The 15,294-nt window shown below is 44.1% G+C and overlaps 1 protein-coding gene and 1 long non-coding RNA gene across 4 annotated transcripts in view; one reads left to right on the forward strand and one right to left on the reverse strand.

Moving 5' to 3' along the window:
• Window positions 1-15,294, forward strand: part of tmem132e (transmembrane protein 132E) — a 342,045-nt gene that overhangs the window by 93,935 nt on the left and 232,816 nt on the right. The gene's annotated exons all lie outside the window — the stretch shown is intronic.
• LOC119031039 lies at window positions 4,004-4,727 on the reverse strand. The gene is made up of 2 exons (XR_005078507.1): window positions 4,573-4,727; window positions 4,004-4,246 (listed from the first exon to the last, which is right to left on the reverse strand). It is a non-coding gene; the product is annotated as an uncharacterized LOC119031039 (long non-coding RNA).

Genomic DNA, 15,294 nt, shown 5'->3' on the forward strand with positions numbered 1-15,294 from the left:
ACTCGTTCAAGTCTCCAGACGTACAGTTGGCCTTGATATCGAGTGGATGTGTCTGGAACAAACTTTTTAAACATTGTGTAGACGCGTTTCCGTGCGATACTTTGGACTGGAGTCTTCATTATGTTTGAAGCTGTGTCTCCTCATCAGCAGCCTGTAGAGCAGTTCATCTTTAATACATCAGAAATGCCAAGGGAGAGATTTTCTTACAGCTCTCCTGGAGTCATGCTTCCTGTCAGGATGTTCACAGGAGGCAGCTGGAAGAAACAGTAAAGTTCACTGCTTTAGATTTCCTTTTAACAACATACACGTCTATCAAAGGACACATGCTGGGCTGTGTGTCTTTGGTATTCAGTACAGTGAGATCCACCTGGAATACAATCAGAGGGGGCACATCTCAGTGCTATACACTGGTGACAGGCTGGCTTTGATGGTGCAGCATCACAGAAGAAATCACGTTTACGTCATCCTCCAACATCTTCTTATTTTCATCCACGAGAAGTTGATATTTACGTTTCTGGTAAACAGGTTTAAGATCCTTCCAGCAGCGTGTGCCTGCAGTAACATCAGAGGCACGTTGTGTTTTTAACAGCTGTGTGATGGAGCTCACGTTGGAGCTTCTGCCGCCTCCAGAACATGTATATAGTAAAATCTGAACGTTAACAGATTGTGTTCCCTCCTTGACTAAGAGGTGAAAATCACCTCAGGTCACGTTGGAAATAGTTTCCTTCTTTTTTTTGTCGCTTTCTTTCATCCACAGACTTTTTAATTAAGACAGCTTCACAGGTTTTGCTCTAAAGAGATGCTGGAAATAGAAGATCTGTAAATTGACCTTGATGCACTCGGCATCTCATCAGAGTTTAGAATCGTAAAGAATTAGTTGGCAAACATCATCAGATCAAATATTTAGAGCTGAAAGGAGTTACAGAAACTTTAGAATGGTGTTTATAGAGGACCGCATGTGACGTTGTGAGCAAAAAGGAAACGAATGTTATCGACCAGAAGTGTCGACAGTAGCTGTGATCTGTTCTCGTTTGTCCGAGAAGGAGGTGTGGGCATTTCATTTAGAGGAAACAAAGCACAGCGGCCCAGTGGCTGAAGAAGGTTCTGGGTTCAGGACCCGACTGGCTCAGTTTGCATGTTCTCCCCGTGCCTGCGTCGGTACTGGTCCATACAGGTGAGGTTCACTGCGTTCTCTATTAGACCTGTTGAGCTCTGAGAGTCAGTCAGGCTTCAGACTCCACGTCTGAAACACGGCTGTTACTGAATAGTTGTTATTATAGTTCTTGTTAACGCTGCCAGTGTTAGATTCTAATTTATTCAGTCATAAAAGTCTTGAAATGAAAACTGTTCATTACGAACGAGTGCTGACGATGAGGAGGTCCACTGCTCTGTCGTCTGGTGGAGGCGCACTAAACCAGAGCTGACCATCGTTATCAGTTATTGATCTGAGACAGACGTGAATAGCTGAACCGTTTCGTCAGCATGCGTCCTGCAAACAGCTGTTTTGAAAATAGAACATTTTTTCTTCACTTGATCCAAAACAAACAGGAGCACCAGCGGATCAGGATCTTTCAGACTGGATCTGGTGCTGCTCAGACCAGAAGCAACAATGCTGAACATTCATCTGTTTCCTATGACACAAATGATCTCACACGTACATTTTTGTGACCATTTTTTTTAACATTTCATAGACGACAGAAGGAATGAATCACACCTAACTGGCAGGGTAATTGATGATGAAAGCGATCGTTAGCTGCAGCCCGGTTCTGACGGTTCTGTTTCCAGCCGGCGTTCAGATTCAGAACAGTAAAACTCTTTGAGTTGTAGCTCCAATAATCACCTCGTGTGATCGTGATGGAGCGCGGCTTCTTAAAGCTCTGCTCTCTGTGGGTTTCTCGGCCTGTCAGCACTATCACCTCCTCTTCCTCCATCCCAACCAGGAAATTAAGCGTGTCAGCACACTGACTTGAGTCTTCTGGATTTGGAGAGGATGGATCAAAGCCAGCCGGGGCGGCGGCACATGGCCACTGGGCCCCATTAACGCCTCCTCTAACTTAAATTTCTCTCGCCCTCCTCTCATCTTCAAAAGACCTGTCTCATCCATTTCTTCTGCACTGTCCACGACAACAGATGTGATGGGACACAAAAGCATCAGGAGGGGAGTGTGGACAATATGAAGAATATAGCCGGGCTGCAGTGATATTTTAAAGGAATTTAAAATGTGGATGATAGATGGAAAATATTGTGGTGTGTGTTCTGAAGCAAAATACATTTCTATTGCTGATCTGTCCACGTTCATTTGATTTCCTCTAAGGTTTGAAGCATGGTTGCACCTATTTTTGTCGACAGGACTTTTAAATAAAGGCGTCAACATCTCTGTCATGATCACAAACTCGCCTGTACGTCTTTATGTTGACTCAAGCCGAGACTCCTTCCCTTTCTATCCCCATCAATTTAAAAGCCAGCGCCTGGCGTGTGAAGACAGTACTGGACAGATAAAAGTACTAGATTCTGCTCTTTTCTGGAGTGGACTTTGGAGTTTGAAACATATAACCTGACAAGCATCATCTATCACAGTTTCATATCTGGCAGTGCTGTCAACAGGCAGCGTTAAAACATGATGAAACAGGCCTCAGATCCAGGTGCTGGAAACGTCTGGAAGGAGCTTCTCGGAGAGGAAAACAGAGCCAGCTATTTATAGGACGCCGCAGACTCATAGACAGAAAGGAGAAATACCAAATGGTCGAACACGGATCCCCCGCTGGGATGTGAGATGGTCAGCGCTTTATGAGATAGTTGTCATGGAGCCTGAACGAGGAGCCGCACGACTTCTCAGACCGACCACACAGATCAAACCTTCATCACGTCCACCAAACTGCAGACACGGTGACAGCAAGCCTGACAGATACCACCATGATCCTTCCATGTCTTACATCAACAAGTATTTGATTAGATTCTGCCACACTTTAATGCACTACATGTGCAGAACAGAAATCCAAACTAAAACATCTACATTTATACTTTGTAAGTTTTGTTTAACACTCGTCTGAAAGAAGACGATATATGGAAGTAAAAACAGCAACCAAGTCGTCAAAATTCAATGTTGGCTACAAAATCCAAATACATACGAACAGAACGCAACTTTATGTTTGTTTAGGTTCAGTTTTGTTCTGTTCAGTTCTGCTCTGCTCAGTTTAGGCACTAAAACCACTTGGTTAGTGTTAAAATACCTGGTTTGATCACAGATGGAGATGGTTGGACTTCCCCTGAAAAACACTCAGTTCTGACGTTCCTCAAACAGCCAGAAATGTCTCAACATGTCCTGAAAATATCCAGCGGTGCGACTGTAATGACTCCTCCACCACCACCATCACCTCCGCCTCCTGCTGTGAGAGGTGGCTCAGAGTCACATCATGAGATGGTACCGTCATCAACAGCGAACATTATACTGGACGACTGGACTGAAGATACACCAGAATCTAAAAATTGACCAGAGCGCGCGCACACACACACACACACACACACACACACACACACACACACACACACACACACACACACACACACACACACAGTATATGACTGTATGATGAAGACATTGCTTACAGTCGATTACACCCTATCTTTAACAAATCTAATTGGGAGTGGGGTGGAGGCCCGGGTGTAATTAGGAGGATGTATGTAGTTATTAGTCAAACTTTATGTGAAGTGGCAGAAACCTGGGAGCTCCGATGAAACTTCAGAAGGTTAGAAAGGGCACGCAGGGGAAATTAATGTAGCCGGAGCTGATAACTTATCATTCTTTATGTACTTGGGAGAGTTTTTAAAGGGTTTGACTTTGTATAAAGGTAGATACTTGAATATGCAACAAGATAAGCTGACTTTTAAATATAATGATGTGTTAAATTAAAGAAGGACATTCTGCTGCATCCACAAGAATGAAGTCAGACATAATGACTTTAAATGTTAGCACGGCTGGAACACATTACATCTGTCAGGATGGTGACACTGAAGTCAAGCGACCCAGTTTAATGCATGAATGTTCTCAGGAAATGAAATGATGCTCTGGCTGTTCAGGAGTCCAGAAAGACAGCGGTTCGTCCTCTGGGGAGCAGGAATGACCCCAGTTCAGCCACATTCATGTCAAACCGCCAGAACAAATGTCAGCGGGTCACTGAATGAATCCAGCTCCTGTTAGCAGCACCATGAATATTCACAGCTGAGTACTCTGAAGTTGAAAGATGTGCTGGTCAAAAAGGAAATGATAAAATCACTGTTAAGTTCACTGAGACTGTGAATATCCATCCAGAAATCAAAAGACATGTTCAACATTTGTTTTCTGTCAGAGTTCAGCTGCAATGTCAGTAATTTTACTTTCTTAATCTTTTTTATGACAGTAAACCGAAGATCTTTTGACAAAACCAGACATTTGAGGACGACATTTGGGAAACACTGACATTTTTTGACCAAACCACTAATTGATCACTAAAATAATTGAAATTATCAAATCTTTGTTAAAGATAATCATTAATTGCAGCCCTGGAGTTAAATAAGGTGATTAATACTACTCACATGTCTGTATGCTAAGCTACCAGCAGCAGCCGACAGCTAGCTTAGTTTAGTTAACCTGAAGGCACCACAGTCACTACAGTTACTACAGCACTGCGCTCGTTCCTCATCCATTCAATCTGCATCCATTCAATCTGAAGTGCAAAAGTCACTTTTGGCTTTTTTACTGAAGGTTATGAGTCAGAACTATTTTTTGGAGAGGACCAGTTGCCAGGCAACCAGGGAAACCCCATACGGTCTGGTCCATAACCCCATGTACTCCAAAAATGTCAAACCAGCTGTGGAGCACCTGATTATCTCGTGCAGAGCAGGTCATGAAGTTGGAAAGTTGTTGTTTATTCAGTTCCCTCTGGTCACTGGTTAGTTATGGAGGTGGAGTCGCTCCATGTGGAGACAGCTGGAGCAGTCTCAGACTCTTCTGCTGCCCTCAGTTTAAAGAAGAGGTCTAAATCTACTAAACACAAAGAGGAATTAAAGGTTTATAATTGCTCTTAAATTGAATGTTTCTGTGGAGACCCACCAGGCACAATGCTTACAGCATGAAACCAGAGTGAGGCGTGACTGTGAGCTGTTCAGAAGGCACGAATCCTTTATGTTGTTCAACCTTTGTTTCCTGCCAGGAATCATCTCTGTTATGGAGGCGTATCAGCCGAGAACATGACTGGAACATTGGTCTGTAGAAACAGACACAACCGGCTCATTACTGTGGCTGAGCACGGCTGCAACTCAGCGCTTTATTAAATTACTCCGGACCACCGTTTACTTTGCAGATTTAGGGATGATAAAGGATGTGCGTCCTGTGGGCGGAGGTCTAATCATTTCAAGTGAAGTGAAGGTCATGTTGGCTTCAGTTTCAGCGTCGGGCTCCATGTTACGATGAGGAAATGTTCCCTCTACATTACAACACCGGCCGGAGCTTTCCTATATTTTGGTCTCGCTCCATTTCTTTTTTCTTGAGCTGGGCTCGTCTGTGCAGCTCTTCTTCACAGTTGGTCTCAAGTGTCCAGCCAACCTTACATGTTTTATCATAAAAATTCAGAAGCGTAGTAAAGAAGAAGTTCAAAGAAAGGTTACGGCACAGATCCAGTGTGCTGTGGAATGTTGCACAAGATACTGACAGATCTGAAAACATCCCTCACTTTTGGGTTCTTGCAGAGAAAATGCTTTGCCTGAATGGAAACGGTTTAAACACAAATTCCAGAGCAACACGTTCCACCCAGCATGGATCCTCATGTGGAAACATTCAGAGAAGTCTTGTTGGCTTTATTAACGTGTCTGATCGTGGCTAAACACATCTTCTGTAACATCAACACTATTTTGGGTCTTCAAAGAACCAGAGACAACCATTCTCTCATTTTTAAAATACTTCTGATGTTTGTTATGTCTCAACTGGCGCAGCTGGAAACACGTCGAGTCAACGTCTTCACCCGACCGCCTTCCAGCATGGGACGCATACATACATTCATGTGAAGAAATCATAAAGACACTACCATAACATGTTTACTGAGGCTGATGAAGTCACTGATGAATTATTCAGTAATTACTTGGCCAGTTGTTTGAATGTTGTCTTGAAAAACACCCACACCTCTCCACACTGCCAGCAGCCTCCGCCCACACACCCACTTCCTCTCACTACGAGCTGTGACTATTAAAACACTCTCAGCTGAAGACTAAAAAGCCATGTGATCAAACTCATAATTCACTCTGGATTTTAATTCTAATTGCCTGCACTTCCTCTCCGTCGTCGAAACTAATGTGAGTGTTTGAGTCCGCTGCAGGCCGGCGCAGGTTAAGTGGCCGGCAGAGAAATAAGATACAGATACAGAATCTATTGATGTTTCAGTTCCAGCTCATCCAGATGAGATGTTGAGGGACGTCAGAATGTATAATACATAACTCAACATTCAATAGTGTCTCTGACAAAGGGACGGATCTATTTTGCATGTAGTCCTCTACAGTCTCTCTTTCTCTTTGTCCTTCATCGCTTCTCCCTCGTCTGTTTCTGTCTTTTCATGTCATTTTCTCTTGCATACGGCCTTAATCCAGCCATTCAGCAGCCACATAAAACATGAGCTGGTGAATAAAGAGGAGCGTGATAGCCTTGTGGTCGACTCTCAGGACAGCTTCAGAAGCAGGAGCGTCCTTATTTTGATTTTCAAATCGGAAAGCGTTTGAGGATTCTCCCAGTATTTTATCCTCTGTCCTCCCACACTTCCTTTACACTGTCCATAGCTTAACCCAAGAAAAAGATAAAACAACACTTCAACACCACAGAGTCAGCTCGGCGTTAGCCTGCAGCTAGCTTAGCGTTAGCCTGCAGCTAGCTTAGCGTTAGCCTGCAGCATCCCTTCCAGTGATGGAGACGATCAGCTGACAGGACCAGAGGAAACTCTGACAGGTCGGACATGTTGGTTTGTTTTCTTTTGCAGAAATCCTTTATTGATTCGTATGTGAAGAGGGTTCACTCTGGACAGATTACAGGAACTGAACTTTTGTAACAAACGGAATTTCTCTGTTTCATTATTTATTGTTGAGTCGCTGATGGCTGGTACTTTTTCTGCTGACTATCTGACCCCTCTTGTTTTTAAAGGAGAGTTTGAGGATGTAGATGGAAGTTGTCAGGACATGAAACCAGTGATCTGTTGGTCTTCACTGATGCAGAATCATATCGAATCAAACTGTGACCTTGAAATTGAAAGTCAAGTTAAAAGATGGAGGAGCTTTTCTTTCTGCCCCACCCGGTCCAAGCTGCTGCAGATTCAGCCAGAAAGACAAAGAGGAAAGACAACAGCCAAAACCAATAGAAGCATCACTCTTTAAAATATAACGCATCCTCAGCAGAGCCAAGTTGTTAAAATGTGCCATCAATCCACATAATGCAGACAGGCCCGTCTGGAACATCGTAATCTCATTAGCATTTTCCAAAAGGTCTCTGCAGAGCAGGTCGGGCGGCGTCATGTGGTCAGAGGGAAATCACTGATAATGTATATAAAAACAGAACCAACAAGCAGGCGACATGACAAATGGCTGTGAACTGTCCATAAATCCATGATGGAGGAGGGACAGTGTACTGTATGTATTTTAGATTTGATTCCAAACACAATGTGACAATCTCATTGGCTTTTTCTGGTCCAGAGACTCGAAGCTTCAAGGTTGAGTAAATTAATTTAAGAGTCACTATGTGTTTAGCTGTAGCTTTTCTCTGCCCCATTTACTATATTGAATGAGGTATCAGTGTGGGTTTGGCAGCTGACATAAGGTGGTGTGTCTGTGTGTGTGTGTGTGTGTGTGTGTGTGTGTGTGTGTGTGTGTGTGTGTGTGTGTGTGTGTGTGTGTGTGTGTGTGGCACAGTGAAATCTCACACTGTGATAGGATTGCTAACTCCTTTTGGAAAGTTTCTAACATGCAAATAACATCCAAAGACTTTTACTAATTTGTCACATCACTCCACATAGTGAGCTCACCACCCAGCGGGCTGATGTGAATTAATGCCGCTGTACCTTCATATTTCTTGCTGAGCGCTCACAAATTGATCATAATCCTCAGGAAAATCCGAGAAGGTGGAGACGAGAATTATTTCATGCAGGAAATTTGTCTCTCTAAAGTAAATGACGATTAACCAGAAACAGATGTTTTCACTGTGTTGAGTATTCTCTAAAATAAATAAAGCTCCTGGCAGAGCGAGACAAACAGACTCCATGTTTCTACTCAAAGACAGAAAGAAGTTCATGTAGAACATTTGCTGAATTAACAAGAAGGTCCAAATAATGCAGAATGAGTCAGAGACAGAGTTTCACAGAGTTTATAAAGTGTCTCCAACTCAACAACTCACTAAACTGACACATTTGTTAAGGGAGTCTGGGGACTTTCTCCACGGGGACAAAGAAGTCTCCTATATTGTTCCTGTTTAGTGTCTTTGTAACATGTGACATGTTTAGATCAATAACATGTTTCTTCTTTCATAAATGGAGTGTAAATGGTGACATCAGTGTAAACAGTGTGTTCAAACAGCTGATCAATGTTGGCAGGTAAGACTTTAGCACTTTAGACACAGAAGCAGACAGGCTGGTACAGACATGCTGCCACAAACTGACACTTTTTACAAGGAGACAAACAACTTCAGCTGAAACATTTAATGCTGAATTTACAACAAGGACACAATGAGTCAGAAACTGTCTTAATATAGTTTCATAATGTTTATAAAGTGTTAGGCTACTCAACAACTCCTAAAATTAGCTGATTTGTTAAGGGAGTCTGGTGATTTTGAGGCAACATATTCCTGCTGCATGTTCTTCATCTTCGTCTTCGTCTCATTTCAAAGAGGATGTCAGTTGAGTCGGCGGTCCTTCAGTGTGCCCAGACCACCTCCCAATGATCGGGTCCCAGATGTGTCCTCAGTCCGTCACACCTGTACTGCAGGTGTGATCAGCTGTTGGTCCAGGTGGGATCAGGGCCTGTGTGATGGTGGTGAAAACAGAACAGATGCTTCTCATGTGTTGTGACCACAGACGCGTCACTCCATCCATCTTTATCTCTCACGTCTGCTCTGCAGCGAGGCTCTGCTGGATGCATCCAGATATTTAAATTGATGAGGAGCTGACCTGGATTTGATTCACAGCACTCAGATGTTTTTCATTTTCCTCTGTGATGTGATCTGGATTTGTCTTCTCTACCTTTTTAAAATGTTGGAAGTCACACAGGATTCAATCAGTGCTCGCAGAATAACACGTCCTAATTTATTCTCTCACGCAGCCACAGTGTGCTCCAGCTCTCTCAGTAACTCTGCTAGCCAGAAGCACTGAGCATGTTCTGTGTTGGTTTAGTCTAACCAGGAGGACCCACATTTCCTCCTCTTTTGATAAAGTGTTATAACGTAAAGCTGTTTGAGTCATACTTAATTATGTCTCAGTATATATTAAAAAAGTAGGTTAATTGTAGGCCTAATTACTAATGAAGAGTGCTGTCCTGGGAAACGCAGATTAATTCTCGTGTCCCAAGAACATGAAGAGCTTATAGAATTAATTGGCGATGACTAAGACTCCGTCTGCCTCGAGGTCACAACGCCGTGTTGTGATGATCGTCAGCCGGGTTTTGTTTGTGTCACGTTCTCTGCCGGCATCCGTACGAGCGTGCGGTGATGTGCTACTTATTTAAAGAAGGTGAAGGAGGAGACTCTGTTGAGACAGCAGCCAGAGCGAAGAGAGGAATCCTGACTGTAAGACAACAGGAGGAGAAATCAATGTGATAGTAATTAACTGGCTTTTACCTTAAAGACTGTCCAACGAGAGGAGGCGACAGGACGTCCCTCGGTCAGGGGGAAAAATGGTTATTGATGAATAAACTTAGTTCCAGTTTTCATGAATGAAATCAGCAGTGGACAGAAAACGTGGACGCCACACTGACTGTAAACACTGAGCTGACTGTGTGGCAGAGGCCCAGCAGCCTGATCAGGATGTTCCTCCTGTTCATTTACCTTCTGCAATTAAAGCTTCCTCCAGGGCAATCCATACAGCCGCTGCCTCATGTCACAGTTATAAAAGCTTTTCACCGCATAAACTTGCTCCTGGATTCACTTTCTCACCTCTGTGTTCCTAATCCTCACCTCCTCACCTCCTCTCCCTCCTCACCTCCTCACCTCACCCGTCCTGTTGCTTCAGGCTGCAGACGGTGCACAGGGGAGCTGTTGCTTTAAAGTTGCAGGTCGCAGCAGCAGAGGGAGGCCGAGCAGAGAATAACAAAGATGAAGAGATCATGTAATCCGACGGGCCTCGCTGTTGGGACTCAGACAGTCAGGACTGATGGGGATTGTTCTCTATCATCAGATTCAGGAGCAGCAGAAGCAAACAAACAGAAGTATTTGGAGAAGTCGGCTCCAGGATGTGTTTGACTCGTTGGTCCAGTAAAACAAATGTGTCGAGGAGAGAAGCTGCGATCAATCACGTTGGATCAGGTCGTGTTTGTCAGTTCAGGGTGAGATTTCACGATGTGCTGGAAGATGAGATGTCGTCATCAATAATCTAATATTTTTCAGCTGTCTCTTTGTTTTGATCATCTAATTTTGGGCAGAATTGTTCAGAATCTAAAGCAGCAGGATGTTTGAATGCAGCCAGCGTTTCAATCAGGAGTCGACATTAAACCAGGCTGGGCTCAGGAAGTGGCAGCTCCATCGTCTAAATGAACTGTCGATTGGAGCCAGTTGTGTTTTTCTTACGTACACATATTTCAGTGTTACAGCTGATAAAGTCAGAATAAATCACAGAGGTTTTTTAGATGTTTTTTCTGGCTTTTCTGTCTACAATGATGCTCCTGAACAAGATGAACAGTAAAGGAACCAAAGATAAAGTGAGTGTATAGGGAGTAAAAGGCAATCTGCAGGAAAAACACACCCCACCAATTTCAGTGGTAACAGAGTAAAAGTAGTTATTATACCTTTAAGAAAGTGACAGTGAGGACACTTAACTCTTAATGCTTCAGTGTTTGGAGCTAAACAAGGAGGGTGCAGCTGGGATGCTTTTATTGTGAAGGAGCAGAGGAAACAGTCAGGAAGCGCCGCTCTTCCGTTCAGGCTGCAGAATGACGTCTTCTGATGTTGGAAGTTGCATCAGAGCGACTGATGTGACCTCAGTATTACATCACAGTTAGTATCAATGACCAGAGCTGTATTTACAGCTGTGATGTTTGTAAAAGAGACGTTAGTATCGGAGACGTTACCTTATTATCTCCAGCTGATCTCTGGATGGATGCACCTGCAGCGCTGCACGACTGCATGAAGGATGTTCTGTTGACATTCAGGTTCTGCCTCTGCTGCTGGTCTGTGTGTCTGGATGTTCCGGCACCACCTGTCTGGTGCTGTGGACCTGTGAAGGACGACTACAGAACAGAGATGAGAGCTGCAGATGTGCTGCGGTTTGTTTGAATTCTACGTTGGCGTGTCTGAAACTGTGTTTAATGACGTCTTTATCTTCCTGCGAGGAGAATTTGGAGCTTTTAACAACACAACAAGTTAAACACACATTCATTAAAGATGGTGCCGACCAGATGACTCATCCAAATGATACAGCAGCAGCACAAAATACATTGTTGTACATCAACTTCAGAGGCTGTAATTTTCTGTGCAAATTAAGAATCCCGACTGAGAAGGAAAATGAGTCTCTGCTCTCCAGAATCACCCAGAAGGCATCAGTTCAGACGCCTTCAAAGGAATTATCAGGACAGCTGATGAATTTCTGTCTTTTTCTTCCTTTCCTTTAATTTCCTTCCCTTTCCTTTCCTTTCCTTTCCTTTCCTTTCCTTTCCTTTCCTTTAATTTCCTTCCCATTCCTCTCACTTCCTTTCCTTTCCTTTCCTTTCCTTTCCTTTCCTTTCCTTTCCTTTCCTTTCCTTCCCACAGCTGGACTTGTCCTCACTTCTCATGAATAATATCCAGGTTTCCCAGTTACAGATGTTAAAACATTGGAGCAGTGTTCACCTGGTCTGCAGCCATCTTACCTTTTGTAACAAAACAAGATAAACGGGGTCTGCGGTGTGATGTGTGTCAGTTCAGGGTCCTCATGTGTAAAAGTTTAAGAGCAGCTAGTCTGAGTACACATGAGATTACAGCTGTGCTGATGGAGAGAAAGTCTGAAGGCAGGATTGTTGCGAGGGCACAATTATTTAGTCCAACACTGAACATTGTGCCTAATGATGTAGGTTTAATCATTAGGCGGCAGGATGGGAGATGCCACCCCACTTGTTAGCAAAATGACCAGATTCTCCATGTTCTCTGGTTATATTCGCTGCTATTCGGCCTAATTAAAACACACACTTCTGCCATACTTTTTCTCTAATAGCCTCGTGGCAAATTATTCACATCAAAACGATATTACAGCTTCCTGAGTCGGGTAATAAGCAAAAATATGTGTAATGGAGGTTCACCAGGCAAACACGGCTGAGACTGAATTCTGAGAGGAACACTTTGAGGTGGGAGGTGATTCGATCACAGGATTTATATATTGATCAATCTGCGGTGCTGAGGTAGCAGACTGATGTTGTAATTGTGCTGTTTATATCCACAGTACTGATTATGTAGCATAACTCTCATGGGGTGGATGTTTTGTGAAGGTACCAGTACTGTCACAGTTTTATTATCCAGGTATTCAGTCAGTCCAGGTTTCTAAATATCGGGAGATGTATTGTGTATTCTCACACAGCCTCAAAATATTGTGAATTTGTGGGACTTTTCTTGGGGGAGCCTTCATTTTCTCCACTCTTGCTGTCTTGCACAAAGGCTCTAAATGCAGATTATAACAAATCACAATCCTTCGTTTTGTTTTGTGTTTCCAGAAAAAACGTGTTTCTACAGTTCTGATGTTGGTTCGGTCTCCGGCAGCAGAATCTGCTTTTCCCTCAGATAGCAACAAAATTAAAGTGTGAAAACAGATGAGCCTCCTACACAATCAGAGCTGGACGTCTTCACCAACAATAGATCTCTTGTTTCTCTTGTCCTCGTACACAGAATTTGGGAATTAAAGGCCTTCAGCTTCACACTGGGCCTCTGTGAGTGGAGCTGCCAGTGAGCACACACTCCAGTAAACAAAACGAAGAGTGGCGGCCTGATGCTGTTCCCACACTTCTTGACTTTAATTGGCCAGCCACATATTTCCAGACAGATAGAGAGTAGATGCTGTTAATACAGCTGAGTGCAGTGATAGGCGGTGCGATGGCTGCCGTCTGCAGCAGCAGCAGCAGCAGCAGCAGCAGCGGCAGCAGCAGCAGCAGCAGCGGCGGGTTGGCGAGGGCTGATGAAGAGAGATTACCGATGCTCTTAAACCTTGAAGAATGAAGCTGAAGATAAGTTGATATCCGTCCTCCCTGCGGCTGATGTGTAATGATCCTGACTGACTGACACTAAAAAAAAGCATTTTCTATGAAGTGATAGTCTGACTCTCAGTATAGTGGCTTTAATCAGGCCCACAGCGAGCGATCTTATTTTCAGCCTCAGCTTAGATCTCATATCGCCTCACCTTTGGGGAGAAAATAAATTAAAATGTTGGCAGTGGGTGTTTTTTTCCTGCCATTGTGTACTGATGGCAGATATCTGAGGCTCCCCGGCTTTTAGCTGAGATGACAAGCACACTCATTCAATGTCAAAGTCCCCAGGGCCGTATTAATCAATGGGCATTATCCCAAAATCACATTAATGGCTCTCACTTACAGCTAGCCAGTAGTGTAATCTTTCACTTTAGCTGCTTGTCATCTGCGCTGCCACTGGAGGAGTAATACTGAGCTGGGCGGGTGGCGACAGGCGGGGACACGCCCACACAGCTCCGCCTCTTTAACCAGAGGAAAAACATTTGAATTACAGGATATTAATTAAGCTCTGCAGACGGGTGTCCCACGGGGAGCAGGTGTCGAGCAGATTTACATGACCTTCCCTCTGCGACGCGTCTCAGGCCGCCGCTAATGCAGCCGGAGTGAAGCCCGGCCCGACAGCGGTTCAGCTGGCCTCCACACAGATGTCTGCCGTCTTTCATGTGCTAATACCAGCCGCCGTCTCTGGAAATGGTAACGAGTCGCAGGTCAGACTCATGCAGGCCAAATCAGGAAAATACTGAGCCTAAAGATGCCCAGTAGAATCCTCTATTTATGCAGTTTGAATCATTTAATAAAAGTGTGTCTGGCCCCGGTGTAACTTTGTATGCAGCGGCAGAGCAGAGCGCCTGAGGGCCTGCTGAAAGGGCACACTGTTTCCAGGTGTGTCAGACAGAATCAGACCCCGGAGGGAAAGCTGTGTTCCACGGTGAGATCAGATTCTACTGATTGCGATGTGTATAATAGATGTATAATTTTCTCATTTATTTGCAGGCGTTCACACAGTTTGCTACATAAAGCTGCTCAGGAGTCAGCAAACCTGAACTTCACTTATTAGTTTCTCATCACAAGTGAAATGCAAAGAGGGAATCGACTCTGAAAGAAACTAACACGTTTAATAACTTTAAGATTAGAGCTTATTGAAGTAACGCTGTGTTACAGAAGAACGGACGAATAAACCGTCAGCTGGGAGCTTCGTTAATGATTATCTGGTTCCATCACACGCTGATTTCTCGTGGTGCACGCTGCGTTCACCTCGATGCTGTGGGAGCTTTTCCATCACAACTCTCTGTAAACCTTTTGTCCGACGCTGTTCGCTGCATGCTGACTGAGCTGCTGCCTGTATGAGATAAATAAGGAATCTGCTCTGGTGGAGTCTGAGAATAATACAGAGCTGTAAGAGAGCATGAGAGGTCGTCTTTAATGCAGCTCTGATTCCTCTGCTGGAGGGCAATCAGCCCACTTCAGTTAATGAGATCAAATGACAGTAATGTTTGAGTGTCTGCAGACATGCTGTGTGTGTGCGTGTGTGTGTGTGTGTGTGTGTGTGTGTGTGTGTGTGTGTGTGTGTGTGTGTGTGCGTGCGTGTGGGTGTGCGTGTGCGCGCAGACCCAATCACAGCTAATGTATAGAAAGAATGAAATATCTTTTGTAAATGCCACCTGCCATAAATAACATCCGGAGAGTTTTCCTGTGAGGTTGCGCTCGGTGCTGATGTTGACTCACCTCTCCTGCAGTCTGCTCATATTTCTGTCGGCTGAAACTGAAACACATTAAAGAGAAAACACTGAAAGTTATTTCAGCGTTGAGTTTTAATGAAGCATCAGAGCCGAGGGCCGTTGTGCACGGCGGCATTATGAAAGCTCTGTGAGGACT

Source organism: Acanthopagrus latus, chromosome 13, assembly GCF_904848185.1.
Source record: "Acanthopagrus latus isolate v.2019 chromosome 13, fAcaLat1.1, whole genome shotgun sequence".
NCBI lineage: Eukaryota > Metazoa > Chordata > Actinopteri > Spariformes > Sparidae > Acanthopagrus > Acanthopagrus latus.